We start from the raw sequence: 13654 nt of genomic DNA, 5'->3' as shown, positions 1-13654 counted from the left end.
TGAAACACAGTGTGACTGGCACCGTGGTTTTCCTTACTAAACTGTAGCGATGATTCAGTACCAACAAAGGAAAAAAATATCTTAGTAAATCACTAACAAAAGTACAGATACAGGTATTGATAACATAGGTAAGACTGTACTCTCTTGCATCACTTGTGAGGGTACAATCATCACAATACACTGCTTTCCATGAAGTGCAGCTAGATTGTCTACAGAGGACTTCTGTCATCCTTACTTCTTTGTAAAATGGTTTGTTTAACCGCTGCAAACAAGTTTGAAGCCTTTTAAAAGAAATTGCTTCTACCACGATAAAAGTAGAGAAAAGGAAAATCAGTTATTTAAAATTTCCTTGAGATTTCATTAGATACCACATTCGTTATATCATTCATAAGCTTAAAAAGAAAAAAAAGAAAGGAAAGAAGAAAACTCTACTGAACTGTCTACTGATCATTTAAAAAACGATCTGCCCTTTCCTTTACTGGGTGTTTTCAAGCTTGTATTTATTACTTTTTCCTCAGACCTTACTGTAATCGTTTTTTCCAAGCTCTACATCCTTCAACTGGGGTTATTTATTATCTGTCCTTCTGTTATAATACTAAGGAGGAAGGGGAAATCGTTCTCCCCTCGGCACTTTTCCACTTGTAACTTCGCTTTTCTCTTTCACCCTCTTTCACTTGTACATCTTTCTGCAATATGTAACACATAAAGGAATAATTTATTCTGAACCAGCAAAACACCCTCATGTCCTCTGGAAAATGCACAACATGGACTAAAAAGGATTATGCATAGGTACACCAAGGGGAAAGATTCCTACCTGTCCACCTTTGCAACCAGAGACCAATATTTTTCCATGACATAATCTTCTGTATCTTAGGGTGTTTATATAAACTGCTATCTTTGCTGTTCATAAAGCTGTTCCCATTGCTGGTTCATCTTTATGAGCACTAACAATCAGGCAAAAATAGTTCCCAACCTATCTGGAACCAATTGCTGACAACAGCCAAGTCAAACCCCTTTATTAGCAGTATAATGAGAATGGTGACCTTATTCTCAGTGGAAAGGTTTATCTGTAATCAGCTGTACTCTTCTAAAACATATTCCTGTAAACAATTTACAGGAAACTCTTTACTGCATAAAATAAAACTTTCTCCTCTGTGGCCCAAATCGAGAAACCCAGTTACAAGGACTTCCCCCTCACAGTACCTGCAGACAAGCAGTCACTCTGCAGGATCTAATTCATTTTAATAAACCAATTCATAGCAGTGTCTTGGTGGAAGGGCTATTGCAGGAGCTGAATTGCTGAGAGTCTGTGAAATGGCAGCTGGACATCTGACCTCTGCTGGAGCTAGATGGCCTTAATCAACACAAAGTCTGAATAAACTGTGAAAATACTCTGTTTACTTGACTTGTTCCCCGCCTTCCTGTCTCACAAGTTAAGTCATGGGTTCTTTATTGAGACACTGATTTATTAAGCACTCAGGTTGGAAAAGCTCATACAGCTTTTATCCACATGTTAGATTGGGTTGCAATGCATCGGCATTTTTCTTCAATGGTAAACCCAAAGCAGAGGAGGAATGTGGGTGGGAGGTGAGAGGTGTCCATCATAACTCCTCAGGACTAATCTCTTCAAAAGGAGCAAAGCCACAAATCCTGATCAGAACACAGTGTGGCTAAGGCTTTAGAAATACTCATCAGGACAAGCGCGAAACTTTGTTGCTATCTACAACTTTGACAAGGTCTCCCAACAACTTTCAAAGGGCTGTTGCTTCACCCCATATCCTAGTCCAAGAAATGGGCCTGAAGTATCAAGCGTGATGGCAGAATGTATATTTCCCAAAGTTCAGACACCACCATTTTGCGCTGATGACATGTCACCCAGGAAAGAGAGCCTGGCAAGCTGGTAGAAACTAGATTAATCTGATCCTAAGAGTAGGTTCTTCACGGTGTTTACTCATGCATGGCAAGAATTTGCAACAGAAGAAGCAACTGCTAAAAATAATTTCCATTTCTAGAAATACACAGCGCTGTGCCTGTTCAAGTTCACGTGCAGCAGTTGCTATCTTCCAATCATCAGGTTAGACCTGTACAAGAAAACCCAAACCTATCATCTGTTAGTTACAGGGGGGAAGTTACATTTGGGTAGAGAAATGCCTCGTTATAGACTTCTTTCTAACTCTTCCCTTCAACTGGTATTCCACACCTGTGTTCCCTCCCACACTTAGGCTCTTCACAGATAATCACCATTAGCATTTTACCCATTGTCAAAAATCAGAGAACCAGTGAGGTTGGAAATGGCCTCTGGAGGTCACCTAGTCCAGGTGCCTTGCTCAAAGTAGTCACATGGTTGTTCATGCAAATCTACACATACTGCAGTCTCCTTCCTCTTCCAATTTCCCCATCCTTTTGCAATTCAGCATTGCTCCTTTCACACCCCATACTTACATACTTACACATGGTCATTAAGGACAAGCTTTGGTGATAATTGTGAAGATTATTCCACCCACTAATATGGCAGTAACTGAAAACCAAAAAACCATACTCAAGTTGTTTCTCACCCAAGAAACAGGCAACCTTGCTTTCATTAAGGACAAGTCCTGACCACAAAAGCAACCATCACCTGCGTCTGAAAGGCTCTAGCTCATAACTACACTGAGTTTGCAATGTAATGCCACCTTCCTTGGGTGACATCTACATGTAAATTATGCTGTAGATCATCAGCACACCCTTCTTAGATGATGCATGGTTGTAACATTCATTCAGTCTTACGAGTTATTAGTGAGATAGATCACAAAAGCAATGTTTTTCAGCAGTGTATAATAATGAAAGAACAGTGCTTTCCAGGGGAAAAGGGATTCAGAAGGCAAAAAATGTCATTTTGAAGAGAATCACATGTGGAGAAAATAGGTCTGTGTGTGTGTCTGTGGAAGCCTTATAGTCTTATCCCTAGCCATTTATACCTCCCAAGAAGAAATCTATAAGGCCTTAATCAATATCCTTTAAAGGCAACATACTGGGAAGTCAGTCTGATTTCTTATCTTTCTCATAATATTTCGCTCAGAAACAAAGCTAATCATTCGGGATACATTTCTTTTTTTAATGATTGCAAGATTTTCCCTACATAAGCAGCTACACATTTTAAAAAGAAGGCAACACTGTTCCTTTACAATCTTGCAAAAGTTTTGTTTATTTAACTTTATATATAAATAGGCCTATTAAAATCAGAGTCCTTATGTGCATAAGGATATTGACACTATTAAGCATTTGGAGGATCAGGTGGCAAAAAAGCAAAATCTTAGTGACGATACTCATCATACATTTTGATTTAAAAGTTACAACATTAATGTCAAATATTATTGCTAGTAAAAGCATCTGCTTGCGTATCTGCATGGATTGTTTTTATATTATCATTTATTTTATTTTAATTCATAAATTCACCTGAAGGTACACAGACAGTTCTCTAGCATCTACTTCAGACTTTATTCTTTAAATAGTAAGGGTACCCAGGAGCTCAAGACCAGGATCTATTCAGTAAGGTATTGAAAAATTATAGAATTGAAAAGAAGATTTCTGCCTTGTAATGTCTATAATCTTTATTTCTTCTTATTCATGTTGTTGCTACAAAGATACACATACTTCTGACTATGTCTACCCACCACTAAAACTGGCAAGCTTTAGTATGCTACCCCATAAATGCCTTTGCTCCCTTCAGCTACTGATACCTCCACCCTTTTGTTTACAGCTCTGCCACAGGAGTGCCAGATGTTTCCATAGCCATCTTTGACAGCAGCCACTGATCTCATGACCACTTACTTGTATTTGTTCCCACTTGGCCTCTGAACCCAGAGGCAGGCATTTGACTTTTTTTTCTTTTCTTTTCTTTTCTTTTCTTTTCTTTTCTTTTCTTTTCTTTTCTTTTCTTTTCTTTTCTTTTCTTTTCTTTTCTTTTCTTTTCTTTTCTTTTCTTTTCTTTTCTTTTCTTTTCTTTTCTTTTCTTTTCTTTTCTTTTCTTTTCTTTTCTTTTCTTTTCTTTTCTTTTCTTTTCTTTTTTCTTTTCCTTTCCTTTCCCCTTTCCTTTCCTTTCCTTTCCTTTCCTTTCCTTTCCTTTCCTTTCCTTTCCTTTCCTTTCCTTTCCTTTCCTTTCCTTTCCTTTCCTTTCCTTTCCTTTCCTTTCCTTTTCTTTTCCTTCCCCCCCCTTTTTTTTTCCCCTGGGAAAGGAAATGATGAAGGAGGGAAATGATGACTTGAAATACATCCAGACATGTAATCAACCTGGGATATGGAGTAACTCTCAGGCAATTGGGTTTTAAAATGGGACTGCCTTTTGGAAGCTCCTGCTGTTTAATGCTGAAGGAGGTTCATCTCAGTTACCTGTGCTTGCATCATAAGATGCCATAGTCTGCCTGATCTTTGAGCAGCAAACTGCTTAAGGATACATAAGGTAAAAGTAACACTGAATTCCAGACAAAAGGCCTTCTGCAGAGAAGTGCTCTTCAAATCAGCAGCTTCATTGAATGAACAGTTTGCAGCCTTTCTTTACTCATATCAACATCTGAGATATATCAATGTATGATGCACTGAGGAGCATACTACAAAAAATTAAGGACAAGGCAAGACCCTTCTTTGCAAAAAAAGTTAGTGGAGCACAGGGGAAAACTGTCCTTAGATATGATGACTGTGTGGCCTTCTATGACTAACTGTACTAACCCTTCTACATCTCCTCCCTGTTTACCAACATTATCTCTGTCTTGTCTGGAGTGGGTTGAATACAGCCAGTTATAAACCAAAATTATATTGGAGTTATTATACTACAGTCTAGCCTCCTCTGAACACAGCTGGCATCAGTGTTAATGCTGGTCAACTTGCCTGTGCACAGTACATTCTGTAGAACAAGACTTGTGTCTTCTCTTGAGGCTGGAAGATGTCCAACATAGTTTTGATACTACAGATACAGCCAATACTACTCTCTGTTACGGCTCTCCTGAGTTTGTTTGAGGCCTGGTTGCCTTCGATAGCAGCACTGTGTACACTTCCTTTGCTGCTTTACATGAGTTACCAATTTATTAATGTTTTGGTTTCTTCAATTTGTTTCTGCTTTGTTCGCTTGGGTCCTTTCAGATAATCACTGTGGGAGATATGCTGCAATCTTACAAATATTACTGGCAGGATTACATAGGGGAGAATGTGGATGAACATATTTCCTAACAATCCTGCAAATAATTTCATAGGAAATAAGCTTGCTTACACCGCAATTCAGAATGATCAAGTCATTTATCTCACAAGTCTTTAAATAATTCAAAGGAAACAGGAAAACTGACATTTGGATAGCAACAGAACACATTTTTTGTGCTATCAAGGAAAGATTAAATTACAGAAACCTGCTGTGACTGAAAGAGCAATATAAATGGTGACAATGTTCATAATCTACAACTATATTGTGCTAACTGTACACAGCTTTTAAGTGAGGTAGTACTTCCCTGTGCCGCTTGGGTAGTGGGAGAGAACTGCAAAGCAGGAAGCTGCTCTTTCCTACCTAGTCTTGCTGCCAGCAACAATCTCTTATTGCTCTACACCAGCAGGGAATTATTCTCCCTGCTAGTTTGGCTGGTTTATCTCCCACTAGACCTGTTGAATGTGCAGATTTGACAGAGTTTTCAGTCAGGCATCCAAATTAGATTGTGCTTCAGATCATATATGCATGCATGTGATGGCTGGGTCCTGGGGAACACATGGGCAGGGCTATGGATCACAGTGGTTGCCACCCTGAAGGCCCAGGTCTGCAGAGATTCAGCAAATGCAGCTGCACTGCGGAATAAATAGAAGAGGGTAACGACAAGCTGCTCCAGGGTGGCAGAAAGCAGTCCTGACACCTGGACGTGAGCCCAGATGTTTTGGGAGTTTGAAATGTTCCCTCCTGCTCTCTCAAGAGCACAGTTGCAGCCAGCCAGCACCTAAATAAATAAATACAGACAGACAGTGGCACTTTCAAGCTATTAATTAGTCCAGCTTCCAGTAAAGTTAATTTCACAAATTAGTGTATTTGCTTATCAAGGAGCTTAATCCTGAATTCTCTGATGCATCAGGTTCTTTTTGAGTTTTCTGCTTTAGCTATTTCATAAAAGAGGCATTTAAGAACAGAATCTGACATTAGCCTCTTTCACAAACAAATTAATAACTTGTGCATTGTCTACATAACACAGCTAAGAGAGCAAATATGTCTTTTCTTAACCTGCTCTTTATACTTCAGGCAGAAATAACTACAAACATCAGAAAACTAAAAAGATATGTGAATGTAGATATGCAAAAGCTGAGCTTTGTTACCACACATTTTTATATATGTATTTCTCTTTGTCCAGCGCTGCAGCATAATGTTTTACTGACAGTTTTCATTAATCACTTCCTATTCTAGATGTAAATTAAGCAGTCTCACAAACAAGATTCCCCTTTATCACTATAGTCTTCATATCTTGATTTTTAGACAATTTTTCAGTTATTCATTAATTAGGTCTTTAATTATGGATTAATTAGCAGCTGCATTACAATATTCCTTATAGTTCCTCAACTCTTGTAGCATTAATGTGTTTGCCATCAAGCATGATAGATGTTACATATGCAAGGGGATTTATTACAGAATCACAGAATCACAGAATCTTCATGGTTGGAAGGGACCTTTGAGATCATTGAGTCCAACCACACAAAGAACAAACAAACAAACAAACAAACAAAAAACCACCCAACACCACACCCACCCACAAACAGACACAAACCAACAATCTCGGGCATTAGAGCATGCCCTGAAGTGCCACGTCTACACGTTTCTTAAATACCTCCAGGGATGGCGACTCCACCATCTCCTTGGGCAGGCTGTTCCAGTGCCTGACCACTCTCCCAGTAAAGTAATTCTTCCTCATATCTAATCTAATCCTCCCCTGCCACAACTTTAGACCATTCCCTCTGGTCCCGTCATTATTCCCTTGGGAGAAGAGACCAACACCCACCTCTCTGCAACCTCCTTTCAGGTAGTTATAGAGGGCAATGAGGTCTCCCCTCAGCCTCTTCTTCTCCAAACTAAACATGCCCAGTTCCCTCAGCCTCTCCTCATATGACTTGTTCTCTAGACCCCTCACCAGATTGGTGGCTCTCCTCTGGACACGCTCCAGCAGCTCAATGTCCTTCCTGTAGTGAGGGGCCCAGAACTGAACACAGTACTCAAGGTGAGGCCTCACCAGTGCCGAGTACAGAGGCACGATCACTTCCCTACTCCTGCTGGCCACGCTATTCCTGATACAGGCCAGGATGCCGTTGGCCTTCTTGGCCACCTGGGCACACTGCTGGCTCATGTTCAGCCGGCTGTCCACCAACACCCCCAGGTCCTTTTCTGCTGGGCAGCTCTCCAGCCACTCTTCCCCAAGCCTGTAGCGCTGCCTGGGGTTGTTGTGACCGAAGTACAGGACCCAGCACTTGGCCTTATTAAACCTCATCCCATCGGCCTTGGCCCATCGATCCAACCTGTCCAGGTCCCTCTGTAGAGCCTTCCGACTCTCAAGCAGATCAACACTTCCACCTAGCTTGGTGTCATCTGCAAACTTACTGAGGGTGCACTCAATCCCCTTATCTAGGTCATCAATAAAGATGTTAAACAAGACTGGCCCCAAACCTAAGCCCTGAGGGACACCACTGGTGACCAGCCGCCAGCTGGATTTCACTCCATTAATCACAACTCTCTGGGCACGGCCAGCCAGCCAGTTTTTTACCCAGTGAAGAGTACACTTGTCTATGCCATGATTCGCCAGCTTCTCCAGGAGAACACCATGGGGGACGGTGTCAAAGGCCTTACCAAAGTCCAGGTAGACAACATCCACAGCCTTCCCCGCATCGAGAAGGCGGGTCACATGGCCATAGAAAGAGATCAAGTTAGTTAAGCAGGACCTCCCTTTCATAAACCCATGCTGGCTGGCCCTGATCCCTCAGCTGCCCTGCACTTGCCGTGGGAGCTCACTCAAGATGATCCTCTCCATGATCTTTCCCGGTACCGAGGTCAGACTGACAGGCCTGTAGTTTCCCGGATCCTCCTTCTGGCCCTTCTTGTAGATGGACATCACATTGGACACCCTCCAGTCATCTGGCACCTCTCCTGTTGACCAGGATTGTTGATAGATAATGGAGAGAGGCTTGGTGAGCTCTCCCGCCAGCTCCCTGAGTACCCTTGGGTGAATCCCATCCGGGCCCATGGACTTATACGTGTCCAGGTGCATAAGCAAATCATTAACTACTTCCTCCTGGATTATGGGGGGGTTGTTCTTCTCTCCATCCTTATCTTCCAGCCCAGGAGGCTGAACACCCTGGGGGTAGCTGGTCCGACTATTGAAGATGGAGGCAAAGAAGGAATTAAATATCTCAGCCTTCTCCTCGTCCTTGGCCGCAATGTTTCCCCCCCGCATCCAGTAAGGGATGGAGATTCTCCCTGACTCTCTTTTTGTTGACGTATTTATAAAAACTTTTTTTTTTGTTGTCCCTTATATTAATGGCCAGGTTGAGTTCCAGCTGGGCTTTTGCCTTCCTAAAGTTTTCTCTGTATAACCTAACAAGATCTCTGTACTCCTCCTGAGTTGCCTGTCCCTTCTTCTGAAGGTGGTAAACCCTCCTTTTTTCCCTAAGTCCTATCAAAAACTCTTTGTTCAACCGGGCTGGCCATTTTCCCCGCCCTTTAGTTTTGCACCTCATGGGGACAGCCTGCTCCTGGGCTTTTAGGATTTCCTTCTTGAAGAACGTTCAGCCTTCCTGGACCCCTTTGCCCTGCGGGATTATCTCCCAAGGGACTTTCCCAACCAGAGTTCTGAACAGGCTAAAGTCCACCCTCTGGAAGTCCAAGGTGGAGGTTTTGCTAACCCCCTTCCTTACCTCACTAAGTATTGAAAACTTGACCATTTCATGATTGCTAAGCCAAATACATTACAGAGGTATTCCCCTAGCACTTCAGTGAACTGACTAGTTATTGAAAAGGATTCTTCCACTGACAATGAAGCTAATGAAACACTGGACATAAATCCATTCTTTTTTTTTTTTTCACTGGCTGTTGCTGAAGAGAAGCTGAATTCTCATAAGGTCAAGAGAGGGCTGATGTATTTTAAAGGGGCATCTATTTTAAGGTTGTTTCTTGTCAAAAGTGTATTACAAATTTTTAAAAATGGTTGAATCTACAAATGTAGCTGTAGTCAGCAGATGAAAATTATTGTCTTAGATAGTAGGTAACAGAGTCCTGGGAAAGGTAGAGTGTGTGCTAAGAATTGATCAGAGAGACCCCACTTAATTATTCATATGAAGACCCATGGCAAATAAAATTGCACTCACTGCCACTGAACGAAACATGTCGGCTTTCATGTACAATTAGATGTTCTTAATTAAGCATAAAATTACAGTCTCAGGTTTCTCAGACCTGTTTTTTGCCACCTGTTGCTTTTGGTTTTGCACAACGTTTAATTGACTTATTGTCATTTGTCTTAAGGTTAATGGATCTGGACTGTCGCCAGGAAGTGAGGCTACGACTGTTACCTTTCATGTACAGTGTCCAGCATCCAAAGTTATCTATGGGGATGACAACATCATAAATGTTATTTTAGGCTCCCTGTTCTAATTAAGACAAACCAAAGACCCTAAAAATTTTTATTATTTCCTTTTGCCCCCAGGGGCCCATTATCCATGTATTGATCAAAGAATACAATCCTATCATCTGTGTCTTCCTCTACTGCAGGAGAGCAAAAACCTATCTCTGACCTATGACATCAATGCTCGTAGTCCTATTTCCCATGTTAGATACAAGATCATTTTACTCCTATCATGAGTAAAATGCTCATAGCCATTTCCTAAGCAGTCAAATTCTGTGATTTAAGAAGATACAGCAAACTATTTAGACAAGCAAGAGAAGACACTGCTTTAAGCTGCTCCAACAGCCAAGTTATTTTAGATCAAATGGTCCAAACCCCACCACAGAATTATGAGGTGACAGCTATATTTTATCAGATCTCTTCCCTCACCACAGCTGAGTCTTTAGCCTTTCCCACAAAACCTTCCCATGCCTGTGGATAGGAAATGGAGATGGTGTGGAAGCTGGATGTCCTGCTTGGAATAATTCTCCACCTTCACCTTCTGTCTGAGAAGAGCAAAGTAGATGAAACTCTTTGGTAGGATCTACCTCATTGGCTAATGGGCACTATCCTCCATCACTGATCCTTGAAATGGTGTTCAGTTAACTACTATTGAGAGGAAGAACCTATTGAGAGGTCAGTACCTTTTAGCCTACAGAAAGTAATACGTCAGCAATAGCACTTAAATACTTATGGTAGCAACAACAACAACAATAATGACAATATTTGACTTTAAATGATAGTCTTTGTCCACAAAAGATTTAGCAGGCTAGAATTCCTATATCAGTTAGATTAGCTGTAAGTGGCCTTCAGAAACTCAAGTTCTATAACTCTTTTTAAATTCCATTCCAAATTTTGACAGACAACAAAGATAAATGAACAACTTCTCCAACTATTTTTTATTGAAAATCATTCTCACACCAGGGTATGTCCATGAGATGTAATAGCAAGAGTTTATTACAGCTGAGTCGTGGAGTGAGTCCTGAAAGCTATCCTAAATTATAAAGTGTGGATTTGTCACAGGTGTAAATCTACTTAGAGGAACTATATATGGGGTGAATCTTACTATATACTAAAGGTATCAGCAAACACACCACTTTGGACTAACACTCCATGTTTCAGCTATTTTTCCCGTATATGTTAGAATTTAAAAATCCACAACATGGTAGTAGCAACAAAGACCTCATAACAACTTCTCACCTGCCCTGCCATTTCCCACCTTGACCCCACACATCTGAAGAAATACAATAATCAGCAAAACTGTCACTTACCTACTACGAAAGAACACAAGTGTCCAGAGCTCCTGAGTGTGCTCTGCAGTTATTCAATTTGAGACACTGAGGTTGTTTATAGCAGCAGCATAGCGCATGGCCATCCAGACCTGTTTGAACCCCACAGCGTGACTAGCTTTCCAGATGTACTAATATGCTATATTTGTAAAGTGATAACATGATCTGTGGTCTTACAGCAGAGACACAGGCAGGATAAAGTATCTACACTGCATGATACAACACAGGACGAGAAACAACAGTGCTAGGGCGGCATCTCATTTGCACTAAAGTGTGACAGAGCTAATGTTACTCATGCTTATGTATTTTCCTTGGAAAGGGCAAAGAGAATTAAAAAAAAATGAACATAGCCTGCATTCTTCTGGTACAGACTATCTCTTCCTCCCCACATCTATGCAAGTGTGAGAGAGAAATAGACACACATGCACACAGACACTCATAATGCAGTTGCCATGAGTGATTAATGTACAGCAAATTCTGCTTTTAGTTGCTGATGGTGGCTCACTTTTTTAATGCTCACTGCTTGGTATTGGTGGCAGTAATCCTGCTTACTGTTAGTGTCACCCCATGGCCTGGCAGGGTGGGGCTATGAAGAGCTGGAGACCATCCCCACTGTGTCATTAGCATTGGTGAAGCAGGGGCTGATGGCCCCAGGGTGTTGACATGGGATCCTGGGCTGTGGGAAGAAGGGGAACACACCGGTGTCGGGGCTGAGAGGTGCAGAGGGGGAGATGGAGGCAGGGACAGGGAAGTCTGTCAGGGCCCTGACAATTCAGCATAAATGGTTGAATTTTTTTGATTGCCCTTTTGATGAAATAATCCCATTCATTCCTAATTAGAAGATCTTCTTTAGTCAAAAAATAACTGATTCACACCTACTGAAAGAAAGACAGCAAGCAGATTTAGCACAAGTGTTTGGGTCTGATGTTTTAAAAAAATAAAGTTTTTTATCAGATTCATTTCCAAAAACTGCTTTTGATTTAATTTCCTCTTAAGTTCAGTTTTTCAATTAAAATATTATTTAATTTTTTGATAAAAAAAGAATTGATATTTTTCAGCCATTTCTGCTTATTATTCATCACTGCCAGTAATAATAATTATTAATTACAGCAGCTGGGCTTGGCTGAAACTTCAGATGCTAGTTTTACACTGCCGTGTTTTCAGTGTCCCTGCTGAAATCACATCACAATGGTACCAATTGAATGCGAAAATCAGGGAAACCATGAACTGTGGATTTAAACATTAAATTTTGTCTTCAAGCCTGAAATAGATTTGATCTTTTATGATGCAGCATGCTTTGAGGTATGGTGACATGCCTGAAGGATCTGCACCACAAATCCTTACTGTTTTGTTCATCACAAACATCAGTGATATAAAGTGTATTGATCATCACTACCAGGTCTGAGTTGCTTAAGATATTTTTTTGTCTTCTGATACATCTGCCCACCAACATGTATATTTTTACCAAATAACCATCTGGGTTTCCTGTAGCAGTGATGCATATCAGACTTCAGCTGCAAGAGCTGATGAAGTAATCAGTGAGGGAGACAATACTTTGGAGCAGAGAAAATACATCACTTGTGTGATCAAAAACGCACTCCATATTTCTGATTTCTTGGACAATGCCTAGGAAAATATGTTCCTACATTTTTGTTCAGAACACAATAACATGAAATCATTCTTAATTAGCAATTATATTAAGAAACACACAATCTTCCATCTCATTTTTTCAGGATCCATCAGTTTCTGTACAGGTGTTGATTTTTAGGCTAAGGAAGGTAAGAGGTCTTGTGCTTTTTAAATGTTGTGATTCTGAGATGTGTCTCCCCAACAGGCAGCTGACCTTGCAGTTACTTCCCTGGCCCTAGATAAGGAGTCGTAGATCAGCCAGTCTTCAAATTACAGTCATAGCCTATCCATGAGAAAGAGAGACTTGGGATGTGTGCTGTGAAGGGAATGAGAAAAAAAGATCAGTTGGTGAAACAGACATCACCTAATTTGAAAAAAAAAAAAAAAAAAAAAAAGGCGGTCCTATGAAGGAGAAGACACAAATGAAGAAAAACTGAGGAAGGGGGTGAAAGATTTAGATGAGGTATAAAAAGTGACTGAAGAGATGGAGAGGGAGAATATCTAATATTGTTTAATGGTGGATCTCAGTGTATTTTACATAAAAAGATTAAGGAAAATTGTAAGTTAAGTCAATACATAAATGTGTCTCCAAAACCAGTTTCATTCAAAGAGTATCTTGCACCTAAAGTTGTACAAATTCAGTCAAAGCATAGTCCATTCTTGGAGCTAACAGGGTAGCTGCTACACCAGCAAATAATAAGGATAGCTTGGATAGTATGATAACACCACAAACAAAAGAGTAGTAGACAGCACAGACCAGTGAACAGACAGAAGACTTGTTTGTATTCAACCAAACCTATTGGCAGACTTGAACCACGTTAAGGAATGTTTGACAGAGGCAGTGTTCATCTGCCAGAGACAAAGTGGCCTCAGCAGAGTCTCAGACATGGCACTGCACGCCTGCCACAGTGGTCCCCTTGGAAGTCCTCCTCATCCAGCTGATCCAGTAGAACAACTAGGGTCTATGTACTCATGTGACACTACAATCTACTGAATCATCTTCCTGGATGAGAAGCACTGCCTGGGAAGTGGTACCAAAGCAGCCATTTCATAAAGAGGCAGTTCCATTTTGGCTTCTGGAGTGCATCAGCCTCA

The 13654-nt window shown here is 40.9% G+C and overlaps 1 protein-coding gene across 1 annotated transcript in view; it reads right to left on the bottom strand.

Moving 5' to 3' along the window:
- Positions 1-10980, bottom strand: part of LRRC2 (leucine rich repeat containing 2) — a 72952-nt gene extending 61972 nt beyond the window's left edge. The window contains exon 1 of the mRNA XM_074166050.1: positions 10913-10980. The gene's annotated coding sequence lies outside the window, so the exon portion shown is untranslated. The remainder of the gene's footprint in view (positions 1-10912) is intronic.
- Between the last annotated feature and the right edge of the window lie 2674 nt (positions 10981-13654).

The sequence above is a fragment of the Numenius arquata genome, chromosome Z (assembly GCF_964106895.1).
Source record: "Numenius arquata chromosome Z, bNumArq3.hap1.1, whole genome shotgun sequence".
Classification (NCBI taxonomy): Eukaryota; Metazoa; Chordata; class Aves; order Charadriiformes; family Scolopacidae; genus Numenius; species Numenius arquata.
The sequence above is the reverse complement of the archived record's forward strand: the minus strand, read 5'-3'. Positions and strand labels throughout refer to the sequence as shown.